Genomic DNA, 14,926 nt, shown 5'->3' on the forward strand with positions numbered 1-14,926 from the left:
TAGGTACTTAAAATATATCACAAAAAATATCTAACTAAATTTAACTTTAGATAAACTAATATTAATTAAAACCTCAAAGGGTAAAAGGAAATTTTCACGTTATAAATGTTTGGATAAAACTATTGTTATATTTAAATATTTAAAGCTTAGATGAGCTAATATAAATTTAAATAAACAAAAAGATTATTCCCTTTAAGGTTGAGAACAAATAATTAATGTCTAACTTAACTAACTAATTAGCAATTAAAAGTTCCAATTTAATTTCTTTCCAAATTAATTATACAAGCAAAAATTATTTTTCAAGTTGAAAAAAGGCTACATCAATTTGTTTTTATAAAAAGAGCATTGGTAATTGATATAAAAATAAAGCAAAATAGTCATTCTATAGTATTAAGAGTCAAAATGGTAAAAATGTGAACTTAAATCAATAATGATAAAACAGTAGTAGATAAAATGTATTCTAAAATGAATCAATTGGTATTAATTTTTTTGTTACTTGTCACATTTATTTCAGGACATGATAGCTCCTTATATATTAAATAATTTTGGTAAAAATATTAACTCAACATTAGTTATTTTAGACTTTGCATTATTACCTACTGAATTTTTCTACTAGCTATAGGGCAACCTCTTTATTTCCATATCTCTAGAATACCAAAAGATTTAACTTTTTAATATATTTTATTTGAAAAGTATTTTTGTGACCTATTTATTATTATTAGGTAAAAGAAAATAATTTTGAAATCACAATAAGGCATCTAAGGATTTTTGTGGAGCAAGTTTTTTTTTTTTTATTGAAATAGCTAAATGAGATTAACATTCATTATTTCAAAAACTTACTCTTTTTAAAATTTTATTTTATAACTCAAACACATTATGTGATTTTTTAAAATTGTGTACCCTTTGATACAAGTACACGCGCAAAGCGCGTATACTAAAACTAGTTGTAACATATTAAATTACATTCATAGTGTATAAAGCCTGAGATCTATCTTTTTCCTTTTCTGGTTTTCTTAGAAGGATTAGGAATCGAGATAATATCTGCAAAAAAAAAACTATATTCGAGTCAAATATGTTAATAAATGAGCGTTAGCGCTAAAACTAAAATTATCCCTTGGATCAACTTGAGGGGGAGTATTGAACCAACATAGATAATACATTAGTTTAGGGGTTAAAGTGTAAAAATAGAAACTTGTAACTTAATCTCAATTAGTCGGTTATCAATGTATATATAGGTTAGCTTCTTCATTTTAGAATAGATCGGTTCCTTCTTCTTCACAGTTATATGTGTCACACCTCCTTTTTCCTACCCCTCGTACCCTCATTTGTTCTTCTAGAACCATCCAGCTACTTGCATGCATCCTTACTCTTGTTAGTTAACTGCTCAATATGGTATCAGAGCTTTCCGATTGAGCTCCGGCGACTGGTTTTGATCTCCGATTCAGTGTTCTTATTCATCGACACACTCAATTTCAGAGCTAGGGTTTGTTATTTTCTTCTCAACTCAGAGTATAATTGCAATTGAAGAAGCAACGAATGAAGATGCAGTGCTAAGTCACAATCATCCTCTGTATTTGCAACCTTCGGATTCGTCAGGTGAACATCTGATTGATTTCAAACTGTTAGGCACTGAAAATTACAATTTGTGGTGTCGATCCATGAGAATTGGACTTTTTACGAAGAACAAAATCGGAGTTTATTGACGGTACTTGTCGCAATGAAAATTTTGGGACAAATCTTCATGATCAATGAGAAAGGTGCAATGCTTTTGTTTTATCATGGATTATGAATGCAGTAACAAAAGAGTTATATAGTAGTGTGGTTTATGGATCCTCTGCACATAATGTGTGGAAGGATTTGAAGGAGAGATTTGATAAGAGGAACATATCGCGGATCTATAATTTACTTCAGGAAATTGGTGCTTTAAAGCACGGATTATCACCTGTATCAACCTACTATTCTAAACTCAAGGATCTGTGGGATGAGTATGATGTTATGGCCCCCACTCCATCATGTCCATGTCCAGAGTCGAAGGTGTTTCTAGAGCACATTCAACAACAACGTTTGGTGCAATTTTTAAGTGGACTGAACGAGTCATTTGCCCAAGCAAAGGGCCAAATCATGCTTATGATTCCTACACTTACTATCAATGAGGCATATGGGATGAGAGTCAACGAGCAAAGATAATGAATATTAGTGACTTGGAGATAGGAGCAGCAGCTATGGCACACAACTCAGGACAAGTTTTTTCTGGTGGCTACAAGCAGAAAGCTCAGGTATTTTGTGATTATTGCAAACTTAAAGGACACACTAAAGATGTTTGTTACAAGTTGGTAGGTTATCCACCTGACTATAAGCCAAAGAAAAGGCTTTTGGAAGAAACATGGCAGCAACACACAATGCACAAATTGATCATTCAAATGGATCAACAGACCAAGGAAGTTCTAGTTCAAGGATAGCAACTACAGGGAACTTCTTCACAGAGGAGCAGTATAAACAACTACTTCAACTACTGAGCCAAATTACAACACATGTTGAAACAGCAGCACATGCCAAGGTCACAAGTATACCATTATCACTCTTAAGCAAAGCTAAGAAGGATAAATGGATCATAGACTCAGGTGACACTAATCACATGGTGTTTAGTTTGGACTTCTTTACTGATTTTATGGAGATACCTAAAGGAGAAGGCAGGAAAGTGCAGCTGCCAACTGGTGAAACTAGTAGGATTACACACCTAGAATCTTCTAGTATTCTCAATGGTTTACCAATTAAAAATGTCCTATATGTGCCACAGTTTAGGTACAATTTACTATCTGTCTCACAACTTACAAGGGACATTGGATGTTTCATTGCCTTCTTTCCTGCTTGGTGTGTCTTCCAGGACATTTGCAATGGGAAGGTGAAGGGGATTGGTAAGCTGGAAGAAGAACTCTATGTGTTGGATCTCGAGCAAAAGTCAGATCTCAAGTTGCCAAATGGTGTTATTACTTCTGCTTTAGTAATAAATAGAATAAGTGGGTCTTTGTGGCATAAAAGGTTAGGTCACATTCCTTTAGATGCTTTAAAGAGATTACATGCTTTTCACAACAAGACATTTGTTGATTGTAATGAGTATTGTCCAGTATGTCCTTTAGCAAAGCAAACAAGATTACCTTTTCCTATTAGCAACAGTAGATGTGATGCATTTGATGACCTTATACATGCAGATGTATGGGGACCTTTTAAGGTTCCAACTTTTGATGGTAAGAGATATTTCCTAACTCTAGTTGATGATTTCAGTAGGTATATATGGATCTGCCTCATGAACACAAAAGATGAATCAGTTTTGGTTTTGAGACACTTTATTTCACTTCTAAGAAATAAGTTCTCCACTACTCCTAAAACACTAAGAACAGATAATGGAGGAGAGTTTTTTAACAAGGAGTTGACAGCCCTATTGCAGTCTGAAGGGGTAGTATATCAAAGCTCCTGTCCATACACTCCTCAACAAAATGAAGTTGTTGAACGAAGGCATAAGTACATTTTGGACATTGCACGAGCCTTGAGATTCCAATCTGGATTGCCTTTAAAATTTTGGGGTGAGTGTGTTTTAACAGCTGTTTATTTGATCCACGGAGTTCCTTCCAGAATTTTATCTGGTAAATCACCTTTTGAGCTGGTATTTCACAAAAATGTCACCCTAGATCATCTCAGGATGTTTGGTTGCCTTGCCTATGCTGCAAATCTTAAAAGACAACACAAATTCTCACCTAGAGCAGTACCAGCTATATTCTTAGGGTACTCATTGGTGCAAAAGGGTTACAAACTGTATGACTTGCACAATAACTGCCTTTTGTGAGTATGGATGTTGTCTTCAAGGAAGATGTGTTTCCTTTTCTCCAGCACATGAACAATTCCATGAAGGATCAACACTTTCCTGTTATGACTCCATCATATGATTCTGATTCTGCTGATCTTGTATTGCCTTTACCTCAGCATTCCATCACATCACAAGATACTTTATCATCTGATTTGGGACACCAAGATGATTCTCTTGCTATCACTGAAGATCTTCAAGGCAATTCTATAAGTACTGATGACCTCCCATTTCCAGATGATCTTCCAAGCAGTCCTGCCCATCATACTACTGCAGTTTCACTTCCTGAGGTTCTTCCTCATCTGTTGCTGGTGACTTACCAGCTATTGGAATCAGGAAATCCACTAGGCCTTCTAGGCCTCCTATATGGATGAATGACTATGTGGTTGATGAAAATCCTGGAAAGCCTTGCAATTATCCTATTGCTAATTCTATTAGTTATCAAGCATTGAAGCCTGCCTACAGTCAATGTCTTGCAGCTTACTCAGCAAAGGTTGAACCTAGTTCTTTCTCAGAAGCAACTAAGGATCCTAAATGGGTGTCAGCAATGCATCAAGAACTTCAAGCCTTGGAAGACAATGACACTTGGAGAATAGTTCCTTTACCTCCTGGAAAGAAACCAATTGGATGCAAATGGGTGTTCAAGATCAAACATAAAGCTAATGGAGAAGTTTAAAGGTATAAGACCCGACTTGTGGCTAAGGGATACACACAACAAGAGGGGTTGGATTATACAAATACTTTTTCACCTGTAGCAAAAATGGTCACAGTCAGGACCATCATTGCCCTAGCTGCTCATCATGGTTGGTTTATCTACCAAATGGATATTCATAATGCCTTTCTTCAGGGTGATCTCCTGGAAGAAGTGTACATGACCATTCCTCCTAGTTTTCCTTATAACACTACAAGGCAGGGGGAGTATTCATCTTCTGTTTGTAAACTTCACAAGTCCTTATATGGACTCAAACGGGCTTCCAGGCAATGAAATCTTAAGCTCACAGATGCCTTACATATAATGGGGTTCACATAAAGTCACTATGATTACTCTCTTTTCAGTAAAAGAGAAGGTTGTAATCAAGTACTAGTTCTCATCTATGTAGATGACTTATTAGTCTCTGGTAATGATGTTAAGTTGATTAACAAAACTAGAGCAGATTTGCAGAAATTCTTCAAGATAAAGGACCTGGGAGAGCTGAAGTTTTTTCTTGGGATTGAATTTGCAAGATCCTCTAAAGGGGTATATATAAGCCAAAGAAAATATGCTCTAGAGTTGATAGCTGAACTTGGCCTAGCAGGATCAAAACCAGCTAGTACTCCTCTAGAAGTCAATCAGAAGTTAACTATTGTGGAGTTTGACAAAGCAATAACACTTGTTGTTGATAATGATCTTGTCTTAAGAGATGCAAGTGTGTATCAAAGGCTTGTTGGCAGACTGTTGTACCTGATAATGACTCGGACAAGCATCTCTTATGTTGTACAAACACTTAGTCAATTCATGCATAAACAATCACATTTAAATGCTGCCATCAGAGTGGTAAGGTATATTAAGACTCCTCCAGGTCAAGGTCTATTGCTACCAGCAGAAGGAGATGAACAACTATTATCATATTGTGATGCGGATTGGGGTGCATGCTTGCATACAAGAAGGCCTGTTACAGGCTATCTAGTATTCTATGGTAATGTCTTGATTTCTTGGAAGTCGAAGAAATAAGAAACAGTTGCAAGAAGTTCAGTAGAAGCAGAATTTCGAAGTATGGCTTCAGCAGCAACAGAGATAGTGTGACTGAGAGGCTTGTTCAATGAACTTGGCTTTGAGATTAAGAGGCCAGTCACCTTGATGTGTGATAGTAAGGCAACAATACAAATTGCATCCAATACTATATTCCATGAACATACAAAGCACATAGACATCGATTGTCATTTTATTAGGGAAAAGGTGAAAGCTGAATCTATCGAAACGGTGCATGCCAACACTAAGGAGCAGATTGTAGACATTTTGACGAAAGGGCTGGGAAGAACTCAACATGATTATCTACTTGGCAAGCTAGGAGTGAAGAATCTGTTTCTCCCCTCTAGCTTGAGGGGGAGTATTGAACCAACATAGATAATACATTAGTTTAGGGGTTAAAGTGTAAAAATAGAAACTTGTAACTTAATCTCAATTAGTCGGTTATCAATGTATATATAGGTTAGCTTCTTCATTTTAGAATAGATCGGTTCCTTCTTCTTCACAGTTATATGTGTCACACCTCCTTTTTCCTACCCCTCGTAAAGGGGTATAAGGGAGTTTTTTTCAACTAAAGTGACAATCGAAACGAGATTATTTTATTTAAAAATTCAGAGTCGCCACTTGGGAAATTTATGGTGTACCAAGTCACCGGTTCCAATCCCGAATCGAGGAAAACATTGACTCTGTTTCACAGTCCGCGAACCAGAAATCCGGGTAAGGAATTCTGTTAACTCGGAATAAGGTGTTAGGCACTCCCGAGTTCCATGGTTCTAGCACCGTCGCTCAACTGTTATATTCGGCTTAACTATTTGATTTTAACACATGTTTTGGCTTATGGTTCAATTTCAACTTTAACCGCTTTTATTCATTTTTCAGAAGATTACAACGTTATTAAAACATGTCTCGAACCACGTCACATAAATGCACCCGCGGTCTTGACATATTTTAACATTGTTGAGATTTTGGATTTGGGTCACATAAATGCGCACCCGAATTTAGGAAGGTAATTTTTAAAATAGCGCGCCTAAAGCAACTACGCACTTTCAAGTTTGCGAGGGCCATGAAAATTTTAACTAATGGCACACCTCGATTCTAATTCAAAGGATCTTAATTACATCACGCGAACGTGTACATAATCACGGTGATACATTACACGTGCCTGAAGCAAGCTACGAATACATGAATAGTTAAATTCTAACTTCTGAGTTCGAGATTGAATGTGATATGCTCAGAGACTAACAATGATAGTTGCAATTTGATTAACAGGGTAAGTAAGATAAAAATTCCCAACATACAAATCCTTACTTTCCAACACTAAGCTATAAAAACGAGCAATAACTGGAAGGTCATAACAACAAGTTATTTTTTTCTTTCTAATTCCAATATACTACTTCTATTGAGTATTATTATTGTTGAAAGCCAATTCAAGGGAAACTATTACTATCATTATCATCAAGTGAAGTTCTTAGATATCAATTCCAGCAAATTACAACGATAGAAAACAAATAAAAGCAAGAAACACAAAACCCAAAATTCAAGACTAAATCAAAATCATAATACAAACGGTCAATGGCAATAAGAGCAGGAATTGAGGCGAACTGAATATAACACAATGCAGAAAATACCAATTCAAGAATGATATGAAAAAAGTCTGAATTTGACTACTTTCGAACCACATTAACGAAGCAAAACTCGGACAGACCTGACTGGGAACCTCAACGAAATAAACTCGACTCTTCAGCGATGATTGAAACCGGATCGGACTGAACTCAACAACGAGTTCAACAATCAACAACAGCAAATTTTCGACCTCAACAACTTTTGGGAACAGATCGTGACTGAGATTTTCGAATGGCAGAATTTCGATATCAGTCGCTTCTGTCCGTCTTTTCTTTGAGTGTATTCGTCGCTGCCGGTTATTGTGAGAGATGGGAGCTTCGTTTGGTTTCTGTTAAGAAGATGAAAGGCTGTATCGGGTTGAAGAGAAAGGGTCAGGGGTGTGAGTGAAGAAGAAGTTTAGGGGGTCGTTTGGGTGGGGATCAAGAAGATGAGGTCGTGAGGGGGGGTCCTTGATGAAAGCTGCACAGCTTTTTCTTGTATCCCCCCAGCGTTCTTCTTCTTTTTTTATTTTTTAAGCATTAATTTATAGGTAGTGTCTAGGTTTAGGTGTATTTTTGTGTATTTTTTCCATTAGTCCCTAGGTCTTTTGTGTATTAGGTCCTTAGGGTCTTTTTATTTTTTTTTGTTCCAAAGAAAAGTCTAGAAGGGTCCCTAGGGTTAATGGACTAATCCAAATTGGGCCAAGAACTGGGCTCTACAACTCTTTAAAATTGTGATCCAACATCTTAATTGACTCATTTTAACATAAGATAAAAATACTACATGATGCAAAAGCTAACATTAAACTATTTTTGTGTTTTCGAAATTATATAAAGATAAAAATAAGGTGCTATTTTTTGTATTATTTTTTTTAATTTTTTTTATGAAAAATACATAAACTAAAATATATATATATATTAATTATTATTTTGTAATAAAATAAAGTAAAAAAGTCAAAATAAGTTGAAATAGCTATATTATTCCTAAATTAAATATTTATATGCTAAAATATAAAAAATTCTGGGGATGATCAAAAATCACATGTCTACAATATGGAAATGGCTCCACTTTGAGCTCATCTCTCTTTCCCTCATTTGTTCTTCTAGAACCATCCAACTACTTGCATGCATCCTTACTCTGGTTAGTTAACTGCTCAATAATATAAACTCAAGTCAGACGATAAAATTTATTCATTTAGATTTTGATATAATTAAGAAACAAACAATCAAAGGTGTTTTGATTCAACAAAAGAACACGTTTATACTTTCACATAAGAATAAGAATATTTTATACAAACTATTTTGGATTTTTTGTGCGTCATATCTCTATTTTATAGTTAAGCATACCAACTTGCCGATTTACTTAGCAAATGTAACTAGGCTTATTATAAATAACCTAAAATTGTTGTTCATGTAATTTCTAGGGACTAACTAAGTTGAACTTTGCGGCCTTATTAAATTCCATTTTTTTCACGAACTCTCTTAATCTTAAACAGAATGGTGAATATATTTTTGCATAAAGATAAATATGTTTATAAACAAACAGAAAAATCAGTTATTGAGCAACCTTAATTATAAACAAAAAGAATGTACACATTATGTGTCCAATAAAGTTCTAGTATACCTTTTGTAAGTACTAACTATTTAGATTTATATTAAGACAATTATTAAAAGGAGCTGTTGATTGTTGAACTGCATTACTTACTAATTAGTTAGTGTTTGACCCAAAATATTTTGAAACCTTTTTGATTAAATCAATTAAAGAAGATGAAAGGGTAAATCTCACCCAAGTATAATAAACTCTAGAATGAGGAACATAAGGGATGAACAAGGTAAATAATATTTATTGATCTCGTGGAACCGAATGATTAAGCGTCAAAAGAATGATCACCAAGAATGTAGAATAAATATTGTAATAGATGCTCTTAGTCGGAAGTTCCCCCTCTTTGCAAGGTTTTTTCCTCACTATATATAAGGGACAACCCCCTTCTGTACCCTAGAAAACATATCATAGGGAATATTCGAATTATATTCCTGAAGCCTCCTGTTAGACCTACATTACTGCAAAAGTCATGTGTCCTCTATCCGTTTGTTGGTTGTCACCGTCTTCCACAGGACGTCATGTTGTAAAAATCTCATCTTTTGTCGTATTGGTCAGTAGCCTTGGTCGTCCAAATTTGGACCCATACAGGTAGTCCCTCCGCTTGTCGAGGTTGAGGCTTGGTGCGTCCTCGAGAAGCGGACATCACCCATACTTGTGGAGAAATTTGGTTTTATGAAACGCTATGACTTGGCCAATAACGGAAGGTTAGCGTGATCAACGATACCCCTGGTGGTGTGTCTTATCGAGAAATGACGTCACTTCCACGTGCGTCATCATTATGCGTATTTTTGAGACAGGGGCTGAGGGCTTGTCGCTTTGATTTCGGTGTCATTCTACAGCCTTCTGCTTCGATCCTGGCGCCACCCAATCCCATACATAGGGGGAGGGTTTGTTTTTTCAAAAACTCTTGGCCATTTCGTCTCTGGTTATTCTTTCTTATCCCTCCCGTGTTTGCTCCAACGATTCCTCTACTTCCTTTCTTCCAATCTTCGTTCTTAGCTTTTTCTGTTACATTAACACATTTTCCGCTGTACAGATGCCTAGAACACATCGATCTTGTGAAGGGGTTTCCGATGCCACCCCGTTGTCAAAGGCGCTCCCCCTGGTGGTGAGGGCATGACGGTGGAGGAAGGGGACAACTTTCCCATCGTGGAGGAGTTATTGCCGAGACACCCTATGTATCGAAGCGACTTTCTTAAGGATCCTCCTCCTACTCCTGCCCCCCATACTCTCTGAAACTGAGCAAGTCCATATCGACGCTCTCCATGCAAAATATAACATTTCCGCTCATATTGAGATGGTTCCAGCGGGAAGGGACTTCGTGGAAGTCCATAGGCCTGGGTACTGTGCTTTTTATGAGTACCCTTTCATGATTGGTCATTCCTTCCTCCTTCTCCTATTAGCGGAAGAATTCTATCGATTCTATCAGGTTTTCCCGGCGCAACTTTCCCCGTACACGCTCAAAATACTCCTGTTGTTGACAAAATACATGGAGTTGGCGGGGTGCGAGGTTACTGTTCACCACCTTCTACACTTGTTTTCTCCCAGCTTTCATAGGGGTACTATGGTACATCTGAGGCACTGTGGGACAAAAGGGCTGGTGGTCAGAACCGATGACCGGGCGAGTCGCAAATTTTGGCATAAGTACTTCTTTGTCAGAACTAAGCACATTGTGTCTGACCCCACTAGATTCCCGGAGCGGTGGAACGAGAATCGTAAGTGTCGCCACTTGTTTACTTTTTCTTTTCTTCTTCATTCACCTTAGTGTTTATTTGTTTCTCGTTTGCAGCTATGGGGCGCCCACCTCACCCTATTGCAGGTATAAGGGATTGGGTAGCCCGTCTACTGTCCCATGCAGCAGAGACTAGAGACTGGCCCGCTTTCGTGAAGCGCTTTGGACCAAAAGTTTCATCTAGTAAGCATCTTCCTCTGTATCTCTCTCCGACTATATATCGTCGTCTATTGATACGAATTTTTATGATTTCAGGTCGCGGAGCTTCTAGGCAGAGGGCCCCAGTCCCTGCATTTCGTCAAGTTGTCGCCTCCGCAGGAATTCAATTCACTTTGGATGAGTCCATCCGAGAGGGTCGTGCTCAGTTGGTACAGGCAAGGGAAACCTCTCGGGATATGGTCGTGAGGGGGGAGATCCCTTCTTTACCAGTCCATCACCTCGTGGATAAGTCCTCTAATGGGGACGAATTTTTGTTGAGAAATAAAACGAGGACAGAGCTTAGGAAGGCATGGCCATTGAAATTGGTAAGAGTAGGACGGGTGCATCAGAGGCGGCACCGATACCTGCGTTTATGGCCGACGCCATCTTGGCGGGAGGTCCCGCCAAACAAAAGGGGTTTACCAAGGAGGTGGTTTTGTGTGCTCCGCTGAGGGTGGTGCATCGTCTAACGTTGGAGGGGGCCTACGCGTCGAGGGCGAAGGCTCGGGCTCAAATTTCGACCCAGGGGTTGTTCGTGAGTTTTTGGAGCGTCACACTCACGTAGAGGTTAGAGTTGAGGGTTCCAATCGACACATAGTTGTCCCTGGGGACTACAACTTATTGTCGGACTATGATCAGGTGGCGTCTGTTTTAGCTCCTTTATGTGCTGCCTGATAACTAGGAATTATGATGCATTTTACACTCCTTCATGCTTAAGTTTTGATTAGAAATGTGTACAAAATAGTCCCAAAAGGCTCACAAGTTGTGCTTGATTGCAGGTTTGATCAACAAGGTGACAAGATGTCAAAAGCCAGCTCAAAAAGGAGTTAAACTTGTACAAGTACCAAAACAAGGCAAAGCTCAGTCAAATAGGGCCAGTGCGGCCGCACACCATTCTGTGCGGTCCGCACAAGTGAAGTTCAGAGAGTATGCAACTAAGGCAAAAAGGGCAATGCAGCCACACTTGATTTTCTGTGGTCCGCATTGGAGTAGCTGCGGCCGCACTCGATTTAGTGCGGTCTGCAGAGGCCAGAGTTCAGAGAGTTGCTAGTTGAGGATTGAAGCCCAATGTGGTTCACTCTCCATTTCATGCGGACTACACTAGAAGCCACCGCGTCCACACTCAATTTTGTGCGGTCCGCATTGCCCAAGTTCAGAGAGCTGGATATTCAAGTCAAGAGCCTTAGTGCTACCGCACGTGATTTTGTGTGGTCCGCACTAGCCCCGCAGGGGTATTTTTGTCCAGATTTTTCAGCTTAGTATAAATAGCTTCTTTTCCTATTTTTAGGTTATTAGAGAGTTTGTACTGAAGGCTGCGCTCGTGACTTCGATATTTTAAGTTGTTTTGAGTAATTTTAGCTTTAGTTCAACATTGAATCTTCAAGTTTAATTTAGCAATTAATTAATATGAGTTTTTCTTCATCTATTTCTTTGTTTTCTACTCTAATTATGAGTAGCTAGACCCATAAGCTAGGGTTGTGGCTCAACCCTAGTGTGGGTAATTGATGGGTCTTGTGTTTTAGGGATTGATTGATTATGGGTGTTTGATATTTGGACTAATTTCATGTTTAATTGCTGAATTAGTGGTTGCAAACACTAGTTTGTGTTTAATTGACTTTGACTCTTCTTGAGAAAGAGAGCCCAAGTCTTTGAAATTGGTCCAACAAGGAATTGGGGTGTACTCAAGAGATTGATAGCCTCAATTAAAGGGTTAAACCTAGAGATAGTAATACCCGACTTGAACCTTGATTGCTTGTGCAAATTTGCCTACCCAATTGGTCTTGAGAAAGTCAATTCGGGCAAAATCACTCGAACTACCGAGAGGTGTAGAGTGAGTAGAATTGTGCAATGGTTATATCATACTCCCCAAATGTGACAATCATTCCTTAGACTCAAGTATCTGTCAATTAACCACGTAGGTGAAAGTCACTACCCTAATGCCTTTTAATCATTTGAACAACTCGCAATAGTTTAATCTTAGCTTATTTTAGTTTAATAGATCATTGTAGTTCTATACAATTAGAAGTAAATCAAAACCCAAAATGTTTAGAAGTGCAATTAAGAGCAAATACACAACTCCACTTTAGATAGACACCTGACTCCAACTTCTAGCTCCATGTGAATATCGATCCTGACCTTAATCGGGTAAAAACTGCTTCGACCTCTCTCGCTACTCAATAGTAGTGCAGGGTTGGCCTCAATCACTTTTTGGTGCCGTTGCCGGGGAGCTAACGGTTTTGGCTATCTATCTGAATAGTTTTGTGTATTGTTCTTTTTTCCTTCTATGTTACTAGTTTGTTTGTGTCACAACTTCAGGTACAAAATGGCAGCGAACGTAAACTATGCACCTCTTGGAGATCTTCCGTCGGGGGAGGAAGTAGATGATAATGTTGAAGATGAGGTCTCTGTTGTGCCTCACGGACAAAGGAGAGGCCATCAAGCCAATGATAATATTCTAGACCCTCCCCCGCCACCTCCAAGAATGGCTCCTAGAGTGCTTCCGAACCAAGGCTATGCAAGTGTTATTGTCCCACCCCAAATCCAGATGGGCAATTTTCAAATAACCAATGTGATGCTGACATTGCTGGAGCAACGTGGGTATTTCACGGGCGCTGCAAATCAAAATGCTTACAAACATCTCAAGGGGTTCGTGGATACATGTTGGGGGAGAAAGCAAACTAATGTGTCCGAGGATGCATATTGGTTGAGACTCGTCCCATTTTCACTTAGAGGGAAAGCACTTGATTGGCTCGAGCGACTTCCTAACCATTCCATCACTACTTGGGTGATTTGGCGGATAAGTTCATTGCAAAATTTTTCTCACCGAGGCATATGGCTGCATTAAGAGATGAGATATTGGCCTTCAAGCAAGAGCCCACAGAACCTTTGCATGAGATTTGGGAGCGTTATAGAACAATAGTGAAGGAATGCCCCAATAATGATATGACCGAGGCGATGATCCAACAAACCTTTTACCGAGGCATTAACATGACAAACCAATGCATAGTGAACCAACTTGTTGGGGGCAACTTTATGAAGTTGTCTTATGATGAGGCTTGTGACATTCTTGACGAGATGGCTGACACTTCTTTTGTGTGGCAAAGTAGAGCCAACATGCCTCAGGGTGACCCCACGGTCACTCATTTGCACAAGGAGTTACATGATCATGGGCAGGCTATACCTGAGTTGACAACTACTATGAACCAACTAGCAAAGGCACAATTGCAACAAGTTCAAAATCCTCGCCAAGTGAATGCCATGGAGGGTGTTAATATGCTTGTCAACAAAAGAAGACAAAGTGGTCAACATAACCAAGAGAATTCGGAGCAATTTGACAATGATTGTGGTAGATTTCAAGATGATGGTTTTGACGGACAGAGTGAAGAGGTACAATATGTGAATAATTATCAAAGCCAAAGGGGCAATCAACAACAAGGTGGCAATGGTAATTGGGGGAACAACAACCAAAACTCTAACTGGGCAATCAGAACAACAACCAAAACAATCAAGGAAATTGGAATGGTAACAACAATTGGGGTGGCAACAACAATCAAGGTGGATGGAATAATGGAAACCAAGGAAATCAGCAGCAAGGCTTTCAAAGACCCCCAATGTACCAACAACCGAACAATCCACCCCCTTTTCCATCTCAAGGTCCTAGTTTTTCTAGCAATGATATGGGTAGAATTGAAATGATGTTCGAACAAATGATGAAGAAAAATGCGTATTCTGATGCGCAGTTGGCTTCCCACAATACCTCAATCAGAAATTTGGAGGTTTAGTTAGGCCAAATCTCTAAGTCCTTGAATACACACCCTAAGGGTGCTCTACCAAGTGATACGGTAGTGAACCTGAAGGGTGGGAACAATCATGTTATGACAGTAACTACAAGGAGTGGACGAGGCGGTGATATGAATGCCTCCAAACAAAAGCAAATTTTGAGTGATGATGTTGAGTTGCAAGAAGATGAAGTTCCTTTGGTGGTTGAAAATGTGATTGATGAGAATGTGAATGAAGAGGTGAGGATTGAAATTCAAGATGCCGAGGTGGAAACCCAAAATGATGTGAACCCGTCTAGAGAATACATAATAGACATGCCGGAGCTGGTTGTGCCTAAAGCCAAGTCTACTTTGCCAAGGCCATCTCCACATTATCCTCAAAGGCTCACGAAGTAGAAAAATGAGAATCAGTTTAAAAAGTTCATTGA

This window comes from Nicotiana tabacum, chromosome 10, assembly GCF_000715075.1.
Source record: "Nicotiana tabacum cultivar K326 chromosome 10, ASM71507v2, whole genome shotgun sequence".
Classification (NCBI taxonomy): domain Eukaryota; kingdom Viridiplantae; phylum Streptophyta; class Magnoliopsida; order Solanales; family Solanaceae; genus Nicotiana; species Nicotiana tabacum.